Source organism: Lepidothrix coronata, unplaced genomic scaffold (genome assembly GCF_001604755.1).
Source record: "Lepidothrix coronata isolate B3197 unplaced genomic scaffold, Lepidothrix_coronata-1.0 Scaffold7, whole genome shotgun sequence".
NCBI classification, from domain to species: Eukaryota; Metazoa; Chordata; class Aves; order Passeriformes; family Pipridae; genus Lepidothrix; species Lepidothrix coronata.
In genome coordinates, this window is record NW_016690187.1 from 6,748,110 (window position 1) to 6,760,533 (window position 12,424).

At 37.6% G+C, this 12,424-nt stretch overlaps 1 protein-coding gene across 10 annotated transcripts in view; it reads left to right on the forward strand.

Moving 5' to 3' along the window:
* ZNF385B (zinc finger protein 385B) overlaps positions 1 to 12,424 on the forward strand; it is a 167,146-nt gene that overhangs the window by 99,437 nt on the left and 55,285 nt on the right. The window contains exon 1 of one of the 10 annotated variants that reach the window (XM_017838898.1): positions 1,825 to 1,932. The exons of the other annotated variants lie outside the window; for them this stretch is intronic. The gene's annotated coding sequence lies outside the window, so the exon portion shown is untranslated. Of the gene's footprint in view, positions 1 to 1,824; positions 1,933 to 12,424 lie in introns of those variants that run through there. 10 annotated transcript variants of the gene reach the window in all.

Genomic DNA, 12,424 nt, shown 5'->3' on the forward strand with positions numbered 1-12,424 from the left:
TCTGACAAATGCAATGCAAGGATACCTGAATGGATGAAAATATCAGATCTGTTGCCACTTGTGAAGAGCAGTGAGAGAACTGATGGGATCACAGTAATTTTAAAAGAGAAGAATGAACAGACTGACTTTAAGAACTAATAGATGGTCTTCTCTTTGAAGTACAGGACAAATGAATTATGCCAAAGTATACAAAGGAGAACGGGAACTGACTGCAGTGCAGCACAAACAGGAATCACTATTCTGTGAATGCAGGACAGGATTTCTCTGTTCATAAGGTGAACTCGAGTTAACACTACCATGTTGTCAGTTTGAACAGATACCATCCTGAGAGACATAACCAGAAACACAGTGTGGCAGGCATGAAATTTGTCTGCATGAAAGATGCAGGCTAGTTCAGATGAGTCTGGATGAGAATACGAAACATCGGTGCTCACAAAATTTTTCCTTTCAGCTGCCCCATCTTGGTACTCTCTATTTCACAACCATGACATCAGCTCAACCTGGTCTGGTTGAAGGAAAGTTTCTCTTCCATTTGCTTGTGCCAGTTTGTTTACAACTAGTCTGATTCCCTGCGCTGCCTCAAGGGGAGTGTCGGGGTAGCAGGGATGCCCAGCCTGCTCCTGGTGTCAGGAGTCGTAATGGAAAGTAGATGCAGGCTGCATGGCATGTGTCTTAAAAATGCTTTCATTCTTTTTTTACATTGACTCTCACCTTCTGTTTATTTGCCTTTATTTTCAGTATACTGTTTGATTACATTTAATTTGTGCATTAAATCATATTAAAGTGATATTAATTAGTCTCTGGGAAACTAGAGGTGACTTTTTTTAAAAGGCTTATATCAGCTGAAATCCTGTTAAAAGTCAGTTTGAATGTTTTGTTAAAAAGATTTCCCCTTTTGTCCAATGTCAATTCAATTTAACAGAAACATTCTGCTACATATTTCTTTTGTTTTTTCTTTTCTCTTTCTGAATGTAACTGAGAGTAGAATTGCTGAAATTCATGTCATGCATTCTTTGAAAATATAACAGCATCAAAAGGGCTGGTGCACTGTGGTTCCCAAAAGTAGAATAAGGTTTCTAGTCAGATACAAGTGTTTAATTAATGTTCAGTAACATCACAAATGTGGCTATCTGTGCAAACAGATCTGTTAATTTGAAATCTATTGTCTTCATTCTCCCTCAATAATAGAGAGTTGATTTCATATGTTATAGTTTTGTAAGTTTTCAAGTTCTTACTTATTCATCAATGCTGACTTTGAGAATAAGTAAAGCAGTGCAGCTTAATTCAGGAGAGCCGAGATTTATGGACTTTGATCTTCTGAATGTCATGACCCTACACTGTCAGTAACCCTGTGCTCTGAGGTCTTCTTTTATGAACTCTTCAAAAAATTCAAGCAGACACCATTTCTTCTCATTTTTTGTTTCTTTTTTTTTTTTTCCCCAGAAGTTACCTAAAATGCAGCTCTATTGCAGCCAGATAGCTAGTAACCCTTTTAAGTTAAAGTCTAAGAAAATTCCACTGAAATAGAGTTTTATCAGTGTTTTAGGTTATATTTGATCTGGTGATGTCAATAGCAGGCTGCCCTCCCTCTGGGGTGAAGTTGAAAACCCCTCTAAAATCACAAAATCACACATTATTCTGAGTAGAAAGGAACCCACAAGGATCATTAAAGTCCAACTACTGGCCCTGCACAGGACAGCCCCAAGAATCAGGGGGCACATTTCAGACACGTGGTGTACTCTTCTCAAGGATAATTAAAGCTAAGCACACAATTACAAAGTCCAGATTTGTTCAGGCTTGCTGGTTGCTTGCTGTCCCATAGCACCCAAAGTCACAAAAGCACCTTATTGAAATGAAAGAGTTATTTACTTCTAAGTCTTAAGCTGTGTTTAAGTGCTGCAGGGGAGGTGGATTATAACCTTAGGGACTAAGGTAAGCATCGTGGCATTGTTTAGTAGTGGGAAGCCTTTATGGGACTACATGTGGTGTAATGTTTCATTATGCTTTTGGTTTGCTAAAATGATTTGTGATTGTGTGGTCACAGCAAAAACCTATGCAGCTTCTGAATATTGTAAGGCACTGGTGAACTTGTAGTGTCTGTCTTCCATTTGTAAATGGCCTTAACTTCAGTGAGAAGGGCAACTCTTGTGCTCTTTTCACTGGCAGGTTAAAGTACCTTTATTTGTATTTTTAGTTGATAGAAGTGCTGAGTCTGGCTCCTACTTTCTTGCATAGGGTGAGGTCTCTTCACTTTTTGTGTTTCTAGGTACAGTGGTACAGAGTGCTCTGGTAACTTGTCAAGCTTGAGAAACAGAGCTCTGAGTCATCCCTTGCTGTGGCTATTCAGAGTGTGGGCTCTGAAAAGAAGATGTAGTATAGCATCTGATTAGGAGAAAGTTGAAATCCTCCAGGATATCCTATGAAGATGTTCATATGGCTTTAGTGAGGGGCATCAGTTAGAGCAAACCTTTACATGTTTGATTTCTTTTGAACGGGTGCTTGTATGCTACATGCCCTATGCCATGGCAGAGCAGTTAAATTCCAGGTGGAATATAGGCTACATGGACTATATTATGAAGGTTTTTAAATCTGCCTGGCTTCCTTGTCTCATAGTTTTTTATTTCTAAACAGAGAGATTGTGTTTCTTCTAAAAGCATGTACTTAGCTGTGGAAAAGATAGCAAGTAGGGAGAAGATCGTGACTGGTATTGTGACTTTTTGGATAGAAAAAGGGTGGACTGAATGTTCAAACTTCTTTTGACATTTCTTAAAATTTGAAAATTTTCATTGGAAGGAAAATGGATTTCATTCAGTGGAGATCTGGATTTCCATTGCCGATATTTTGAGACCTTTTTAAACAACCTAAATTAGTTGTTGTTGCAATCTTTTATCTGAAGGATATTTAGGGAGTGATACCAATAGAAGAAGTTACCAAAAGAAAAGCAACTTGGGTAACTGTATTTTTTAAAGGAGATTGTGTATTATGTGGGAAAAGCAAATGAGGCATGAAATTCTCTGAGCTATGATGACTTTTATGAGCATTGGAAGTCGTCTAATGTTGTTAAGTGATTAGACACATCTGTGAGGGTGCATATGTGTCTAGACCTCTGTTACCTTTGTGTGTAGCATTGCTGAGCTAGTGGGTTGGCATATTGAAGTGGAATAAGGAGCAAGAAGACAACTGCAGACATAAATCACCCAAATTTAAAAGTTAAGTATGATGGTTCTGACTGACTAATAACAAAACCGTCACCCAGCAGCATTCCCAGTGACAGACTTGTTTGGTTTTAATGGATAGCAGCTCAGTACCTCCTGAATGAAAGTCTATGCTGAGGCTCACTGAGGGTTAGATGATGAGCTCAGTGGTGACAGAATTCAGAATAAGAGATGGATTCTGAGAAACATCAGGTTATATGAGAGTTGAAGTGATAAGACTCTCTAAAAAGCTAACTGCAACTAAATCCTGTCTTCAAAATTGTGAAACTTTGAAGGTAATGTAAAGTGGGCTTTTTTGCTCTGTTTTTCTTTTATCAGTGAAGCTTCAGTTTGTAAGAAAACTTGTGTTAAGTCACAGTCCTGAACCAAGAGGGAAGGGAGTGCAGTGCTTCATCCTGGGACACTCACATGCGCAGCACCTCAGAATGTGCCCTGAGGAGAAAAATGGAGACTGTTTAAGAGGTTGCACCATGCTCTGGACAAGATTATGACTTCAGTAGGCATTATGTGATGTCATGTTTTCAGTTAAGGGTGACAGCAGAAAAACAAACACTTTCTCTTACTGTGCCTTTTTATTGGTAGAGGGAAAAGGCAAGGCAGGGGGTGAACTGGTTTAAGTAAATCAAGAAAAAGGATCCTAAGGATTTCAGAAAGATCTCCATTAGTCCAGATGGCAAGAGAATAAAGAGCTGAAAAAAATGCAGCTGTTTTTTCTGTCATACTTGGAAAACTTCAAAGTGAAAACAACTCCAAAGCAGTGTTTCCTAGAAGCAGATAAGAACAGAGCAGGGAGCAGAGCTGCTCAGTCAGAGGGAGAAGCTTGAGCCAGCCAAGAGATTCTGAGAAAAAAAAAAAAAACAGGAATAGACTGCAAAACTCCAGCTGACCTAAATGCAGGCAGGGTTAGGGTTAGGGTTATTAATAGTTGTTATTGTTTTATTAAAATAAAATCCAATTTACTGAGCTCGATAGTGTTAAGCTGTAACACAGCAGTCTTTTGCAGTCAAACAAATAGTCTTCGTTGCTTAGAAGTCTAGAGAATTATCTCTTTTAAGAAACTAATGACTAATACTTCCATACTATCTATAGATAATAGCAAATTGCAGTTGTACTGCAGCCAGCGTGTTTCTTCTAAATATAGTAAAGGATGTTCTATAATTTATTTAATTGCTTAGACTTGACAAGGAGCCAGTGCTAACAAACATGCTTTGATACTAGTATAGTACTTCTGGAGATCACTTGATTTGAGAATATAAATACTGAAAAAAAAAAATGTGTGGAACAGTGTAGCACAATAGCTGTAAAATCTTGGCTGTTGGTTGTGCAGGTGTGCAAGTCCTTTCTCAGCTGCAAGAACACAAAATAGATGAGAAAGAGGACAGGAGTGTGAGTCACATGTTCTGCAAATCCAGGGCTCTTCCAAATGTTGTGATCAGGCAATTATTTAAGGAAAAGGCAAGATAATCTGTTCCACTTCTAATTATTGGACTTCTCTTCCCAGTTCATCTGTTCTGGTATCTTCTATACAAAACCTATGGGGATTCCTGTTTTTATTGCAAACTGTTAGAAAGGCAGTACAACTGCAAGGAGAATGAGAATTTTCTTGATTAATTTTCTAATGTATTTGTCTCTAAAATACTGAAATTCCAGTTTCCTATTGTTATGTCTCTACCCTCCCGCTCCTCACCCTCCCCCCCTCCCTGGTGGACATCATTATTTGTCCACCTACATGATTTTGATATACTAAATGTAGAGATTAAGGCAATAAATATTGACACATTTCTTTTAAATATTAATATTCAAAATAATAATATTATCATAGAAGAGGTATTCAATATCAGTTGACTATATACATATCAAGTATATGCCTAATATTTATGATCTATAGTCTATATAGTTGATTTTTTTTTTTTAAATTATAATCCTTCAGTCATAAGGCACTGGAGGTAGAAAACAATTAGCTAGGCAGAGGAATATTAACAAATAATGGAAGTTAAAGTAATTCCAAATCAGCACTAAATATTTCAATGAGGAAGGATCTGATCTAATGAAGATATACTGACTTGTAAGAACAAGTAGGTTTATCTTTTTATTTTTAGAATTCTTATGTGAAATACATGCAATATATAGCTATACTAGTTTTCTGATTGTAAATGAGTTATAAATAATTATCAGTATTAGGTAAGTAAGTGATGGTTGACTTTTTGGATTGAGCTTTCATTCATTTCAGCAGCACCAGATTTCAATTTATTTTTGGTGTTGACCTATTTGGTTGAATCCTACATGTATTTGAAAAAATAGAAATACCTCATTTCACGGTATCTGGTTTTATACAAAAGGAGATTATGGAAATCTGTTAGTAGACCTTTCTAGAACATTCATTTCTCTATGGATAATAATGAAAATATTAACTTCATGTTCAAGCATGCTAGAAATAATGTTTTAATTTGTAGGGAGAGAATTATATTCATAATCTGCCATATTTTTTTGATAAGTCATTCTCGAGCACAAAGAGCTTAAACTGTACATCTGTAATCTGTACGTTGCAGTGAAGTTGTATCAAATGCCTCTGGGCTTGCTGAAATATCTACTGAAAAAATAAACCCTGAATGGAGAGCAAAATATTTGGCATATCATTTTGTATCCATATGTTGCTATGGAAGGCTGGACCTGGACCAGTGCTTTCTTATCACTTGCCTTCTGAGTGTTCCACGGAGGGATTCTTCCTTTGTGCTGTTGAGTAGCTGTAACTTCTACACCAGTTACTGTTGCCTTTCCTTGTAGCTTCTGGGGTAAAAAAAAGACAGCCGGCGCATCTTTTGAGGATTTACCTGGTTTTTATATGCCAAAATGGATGGATGTGTGTGTTTTGTGCTTTTTAAATTCATTAATAAGCCAATGGAAGGTCTGACTGTTCCATTGATATCTTAATAAGGTTTATGAGTACACCTCCAAGTTTTGAAAGACATGTATCAGTAGCTCTGGTGGTAATCATATCAACTCCCAAAGGAGCTGCACCCACATTCATTAGTGTGTTGGTTTGTGTGGTGCTTAGGGGGCAGAGAATTGGTTAGCATTTTTCCTATTGTCTACTGTGTGAGACAGGGGCTGTGCCGTGTCTCATATATGCTGGGCTTCTGCTTCAAGTTATCTTTAAAAATAAGTTGCCTGGATAGTAGGTTATCTCTTAGGATTATGTTAAATTGCCATTTGGGAAAAATTTTGAAGTGTAATGGTCTTATCTTTCCATGACTTCTTTTGACAGACTGGAATCCCTATGAGTGCCATAAGTCTCTTATCATACCACCATATTATAAAGAAGAAATGTTGGTTTTGCTGAGTGAAACATGAAGAAATCTACTAAAATGCTGTATTTATTAACTTTTTTTATTTAAGAATATGTGAATATGTTAATATTCACATCTATGAGTATTACTAATGGGATACTTCTAGAGTAGATTTTTTTCCTTAAGCGTTTTGATATCAACACCTGCTGTTCAGAAACTCTGAATTATTTTACTTGCACTTAACTGGTTTTTATCAGTTTATCTTAGGCATAAACAGAAACAGACGACACCCTCTAATACCCATGTAGAGCTGTAAGTAAAAAAATTAAATTAGAAAATTTCTAAATCCTGATCATACTGAAAAGGAAAAAGGGCTATTATTAAACATTGTGAACTATCTGGGGGGTTAGTGTCAAATGCCTAAACAACAAAATGTAGTGACTTGCAAGTGATTGGTTTTTACCTGTCACGTATGGGAAAAAAAACCTGTGGTGGAAGCAGATACATCTGGGTCTTGGCGCAGTGGGGGCATCAGATAAAAGGGGAGGAAACCCTATTCATTTTCTATGGTGTAGTTAGGTGGAGATTTTTTTAAAAACATATTTTTTTGTTTTGCTATCTTCCCATACAGCTCCATATAAGCAAGTGTAGGAGATTCTTGTGCAAGTTGGGGTTTTTTAGCGATGGTGGGGTTTTTTGGGTTTTTTTGCAAGTCATAGGCAATAGAGCTGAAGAGATTTTTATTCGGTATGAAAGCCCTAGGTACTGCCTCTGGCTCTAAACTGTTTATAAACTGGATTTTTGAACCACATGCTGAAGTAAATATTTCTGACAATGTTCAAAATTTTGACTGGCAAATTAATAGACTGTACAGAAACTGTAGGATCCCAGAAGAAGCTCATAGATGAACACATGCAGAATTGTCTCAGAATCCTTCCAGAGAGCTGCTTCCACCTTCTGGAGCTCTGAAGGAAAGCGCTGTAAATGGAGATGGCAGTGTGAAGGCAGGGTGGCTGTGCACACTCTGGTTGCAGCCCATAACTAATTCAGCCAGTGTGCACAAAAAAGGGGCAATTTGTCATCCACCCTCAAAGGCATACTGTTGGCTCAAGCAGTGTCTGAAAAAAAACCACTTCTAAAAAGGTCAAGGGAGAATAAAGCCCAGAACTTATCCCTCATATCCGTTGTGTTGCTACTGTTCTGTGGCTGGATCAGACTACTCAGCATTGCTGTGGAAAATAAAGGTTCCTTGTAGCTGAAAGTGGTCAGGCAATTCAGGGATGAAAAAAGGCAACACAGCCTGTCAATAAAATGAAAACTTTCAGTGTATGCACATAAGTAGTGGTGGGTGTGAATATCTCAATGTCCCTTTGAAATTTTCCCAAATACTCTCCATGGCACAAGTTAAAACAAATGCAACTATGTGCAATCTGAGGTAGATGTAGATTATCTGGCTCACAGAAATTTGTACACAGAGTACTTTTATTCAGTCCTGATAGTGCTTCAGTTACTCTTCCACTGCTCTTGTTCTTAGTGTGAATTGCTTCCTTGGATGGGAGGATTTAAACATTGTAGGAACATCTTTTAGGAAATAGAAAAAATGGAGAGACTTGAGTATGGTTTCAGATTTCTCTATAGTTGCCTTTAATGAAGACTTTGGAAGAGCAGGCATTCAAGTCTGGAAGGTTATTCATTTCCTTAAGCTGAAATAGTTCACAAAATGTGTTTTAGATGAGTAAGTTTTGTGATGGAATTGGGGGTTTTTTGTGTAATGATCTAATACTGACGAAAATCGGAGGAGTTAATGAGCAGACATTACACCTTTTTTGTGTTTTTCAGTGACAAAGAAAAGCAGTTGGGGAGGAAATCACAGAAGTAGTAGTCACAAATAGTTTTCAGGAGGTACAAAGAGAGAAATTGCTTTGACTGAACTTGTCACCACTCTTACTTGAAAAAGAGGATCAGTGACTGTTAACCATGGCCAGAGTTAATTGTGATTGTCTCTGCCAAAACTGCAATCTTGGTAGTTTTTCCTGTGAAGCTGCAAAAGAGCTGTGGGGGGATTGTTGGCAGAGATTATTCAAGACCCTGTGTTGTCTGCCTCCTTTCTGGCACCTGACTGAGGGTCGTCTTACTGGCCCTGGGGACATGTCTTGCACAGGAGTGGCAGATGCAAGACTTTGTAATTACTCCCCAAAAATATCACTTTCACTGCTTAATCTATTTGTTAGAGACAGATTAAAGTTGGGTAAAGATTACCACCTTTCATAACTTCTGTAAAAATGTAAATTCCCCAGTGTGTTGCAGTGTACGTGAAGCCAGATGTACGTGGTTGGAGAGGAGCAGCACCTGTTACACAGGGACTTGTTTTTTAGATAAATATGTGTAGGAAGAAGAAAAACTTTTAATAAAATGAGACATTTTGGATCATCTGAAAACCTGTTTTCCCTTCTTCTTAGACAAGGGTAAAAGGGACCAGTGAGGATCAGTGCCTTTTGGCAAAGTCTTCTGCGGCTTGCATTTCCAGTACGTAGATGACTCCTGCTGTCTGTGGGGATAGGTGCAGTCATGCAAGAACATGTAACGGAAAGCTAGAACTTGTTTCACTTAGAAAAACTGCAAAATGCCTTTTCAAATGGGTTAGATGGGTTTTTTCCCTTCCTTCTGCATTTCAGAGAAACTTGCAGGGAGAAGCTGTGAGCAAGATATCTCTCGCCGTGTGATGCAGAGAGAGAACATGTTTGCAGACATGTGCAAGGCCTCCTTCTCCTTGGGCTAGAGAGAGTAAGGGAGGAGAGAGAGAAGATACAAAAAAGGCTAGGAGGAGGTAGAGCATGGGCTTTTGCCCCTGAAAGGTCTGGTGTTCTGCATTGTGAAAAAGTGGTCCTTGCATCTGAAATAAAACTTTTGTTTTTTTTAATCCTTTCACTGCTTCGGCATTCTTGGGAAGAATACCTACGTATGTTTACCTTACACTATGGGAGTCAAAATGAAAGTTATGAATATAATATACTTTTTAATAATTATGAAGCTGAAGTAAGCAAATGAATTTACAAGAAAGTTCAGTTTTCTTTATTCCAGAGATTTACAAGTAGTTTAAAACAATGTGTTTGACATGAGAAGTTGTCCCTATCATTAAAATGCTAATGAAACAGTAAACATCTGTTAAATTTATGAAGATAATGAAGATTTTTAGCAACATCTTTCTTATGTTAGTATACCTGCTTAGCTTAGGCCTGCATACGGTTCTAGTGGAGTTGTGGTTGTGAGAATTTATTTGGCCTTTGGGAGCAATGCCAGTGCAAAATTGTCCTATTGCATTTGTTTTGATGATTTTGTTGTGAAGTGCTTCTACTTGTAGTTTAGGTCACCTTCATCTAATAATTCTTTCAGAGGCTTTCAGAGGTGGATCTGAAAGTCAAACTTCAGTCCAACAGGGTCATTGATATTTGATTGGCAATTGTTGAGTTAGTAAACTGGCAAACAGAAATGAACAAATTTCGTATGATTAATGCCTTTAGCAATCAGTCTGGTAGGTATGTATATTTTCTGTTCTATATAGACTCTGAATGTGTCCTAGTTTCCTGGTCATAAATTACTCTGGCAGCAGAAACACCATGAACTGCAAAACTAGAGAGATATTTCAAATGTGTTTTCCATGTGAAAGGATCTGTACTCACCCAAGGAGCACAAAGAAGGTTGCATTGTTTTCAGGAGTATGCTAATTGTTTTTTAATTTTAAAGATTTTATGCCAAATGATTTCTATACATTGAATAAAGATACCATCAGAAACCTAACAACTCTGATTTTTAAATGTCAGTCACAATTTAAGTCTATTCTGTTATATTGTTTTTCTGTAAAATTGATTAAAATATGTAACCATAGCTTCATTGAAGTATGTATATGTAAAGAGAAAACAGGTCTTATTTAACTTCACGGATCTTTAATTGCATATGAACTTCAAAGAGAAACTTGTGGAAGTTAGATTGATGATGGCGCTTTAGGTAATTGAATACAACATCGCTCCTCTTTGAATGCAACTCTGAAATCCAAATTATGTAAATCTACTGTTTCAGAACCAGTAGTAGAAATAATCATTATTTTTGCAGTTGAAGATACTTTCTTTGGATAAATACTCTGACACACTTCTTTCCTATTGATGCATCTTTTCCATTATGGATATGAATAACTGTAGGCATGTTAGCCTTTAGCTTGTTGACGTTTGTGACTCCACTTGAATAAGCTTTGACTTACAGTTAATTAGGCACAACTGTCAATGAGTTTCATGAGCTTATGCAGAAACAAACCTGACATTTATGAAAGTGTTTGGATAGAAGAAGGGAGAAAATATTGTGGGAAAGTTTCTCAAGCATATTTTTCCTTTCAAGTTGTGCAGCTCATTTGGGATGGTGTGAAACAGTTTTCTCTCCATTGCTGTCAATGGCCCATCATTGTGCAATCATCATGTTTTTCCTATGGAAGAAACAGAGAACAGATTATAGCCTGCTATTTATCTGCTAGACCATAATATAATATTTACTGTGTTGCAGCTGTGATCAAAATCTATATCCAACATCTACAAAATTTGAGCTCAGGGCTAGTTATAAGTGTTTGGTCATCCAAAAACTCCATGCAGCCCCATCTGGCTTCTGAACTTAGCTTTCCTCTTGGATACCACGAGATGGGTTTGAAATTGTGCCTATGGAGGAAGAATAGTTAAAAGAAAAGGATGAAAATATCTACTCTGCCTTCAGCTTTGTTTATCCTTAACAGGCAGGAAGGGAGATCCATTAATGGAAGACTGGTACTCAGGCAGCCCATATGGATTGCCTTGCTACTTTTTGCAAGTAGATTGAAATGATTTGGTGGCAGAAGAGAGGGAATATTGCTTGATTTCTTTTCTAAACCCCTCCTTCTAAACCTCTCTCTTCCCCTCTCCCTCTCTCACATCCCCTTCCTGACCAAGTTAAAAAAGCTCAGATGAATTCTATGAAAAAAAGCTCAAACTCTGCCTGAGACCAGGGAAACTCCTAAGAGACCTGTTATGCTGCCAGCTCCTGGCCACTAGTGAGTGGGAGAAGGAGGTAGTTATGAAGAAATTGTGACAAAGGTAGGAGAGACAGAGAGTGACTCATGCTCCTTTAGAGGTGTGGGACACTTGTGTTCCACTGCCTGCTCCAATTGGTGTTGAATTATTTATTCAACCTAGGAAGGAGAAACTGAGTTTAGGGGTTTGTGGTCTTTTGGGGGTCTTTTTATTTCAATGAGAGAAATTTTATTTGAATCTCTTTTGTATAATTTCAGGAAAAAAAATACTCCCACAGGCATAGCTGGAAGCTGTGTACTATGGACATTTATTGCGTGAATAGGGCAGATAGCTCGTTAAAAATGAATATTTGGACATCTGTGCCTCCCCATTCCTTCAGGATCTTGCTGGGCAGTGATTCTTAGGCATATACAGAAAGTGTTTCAGCATATAGATTTCTGGAAAAATTTTGTTTGTAGGGAAATATCTGGGCTCCAATTTAGAAAATGCTAGTTTGCATTGCATGTAAAGAGTTGCGTTCATTTATATGCTAGCTGATTATTTAATTGTTGGCTATTTTCTAATATTTGTCTTGCACTGTAAAAGAGGAATTTTTACAGATTAGTTGAAATGGTGTTTGTGCAACACCTGATAGTTACTCAGAAGAGGGGAAAAAATAAGATGCAGCTCACTATTTGGAAACAAACCTCTGGATTTCAGCTTACATGTATTGTCTGTGCTGACTGATTTAGTAGGCAACCATTAATTGCAAAAGCATCTTACTTTCATGGGCACTCATCCTGGCCTTTTTGGCACAGAAGAATTTTTCAACTGTAGAAAGGATTTATTCTACCTGCCAGTGTGATTTATATACCATATGTCTCCTCTTCAGCGT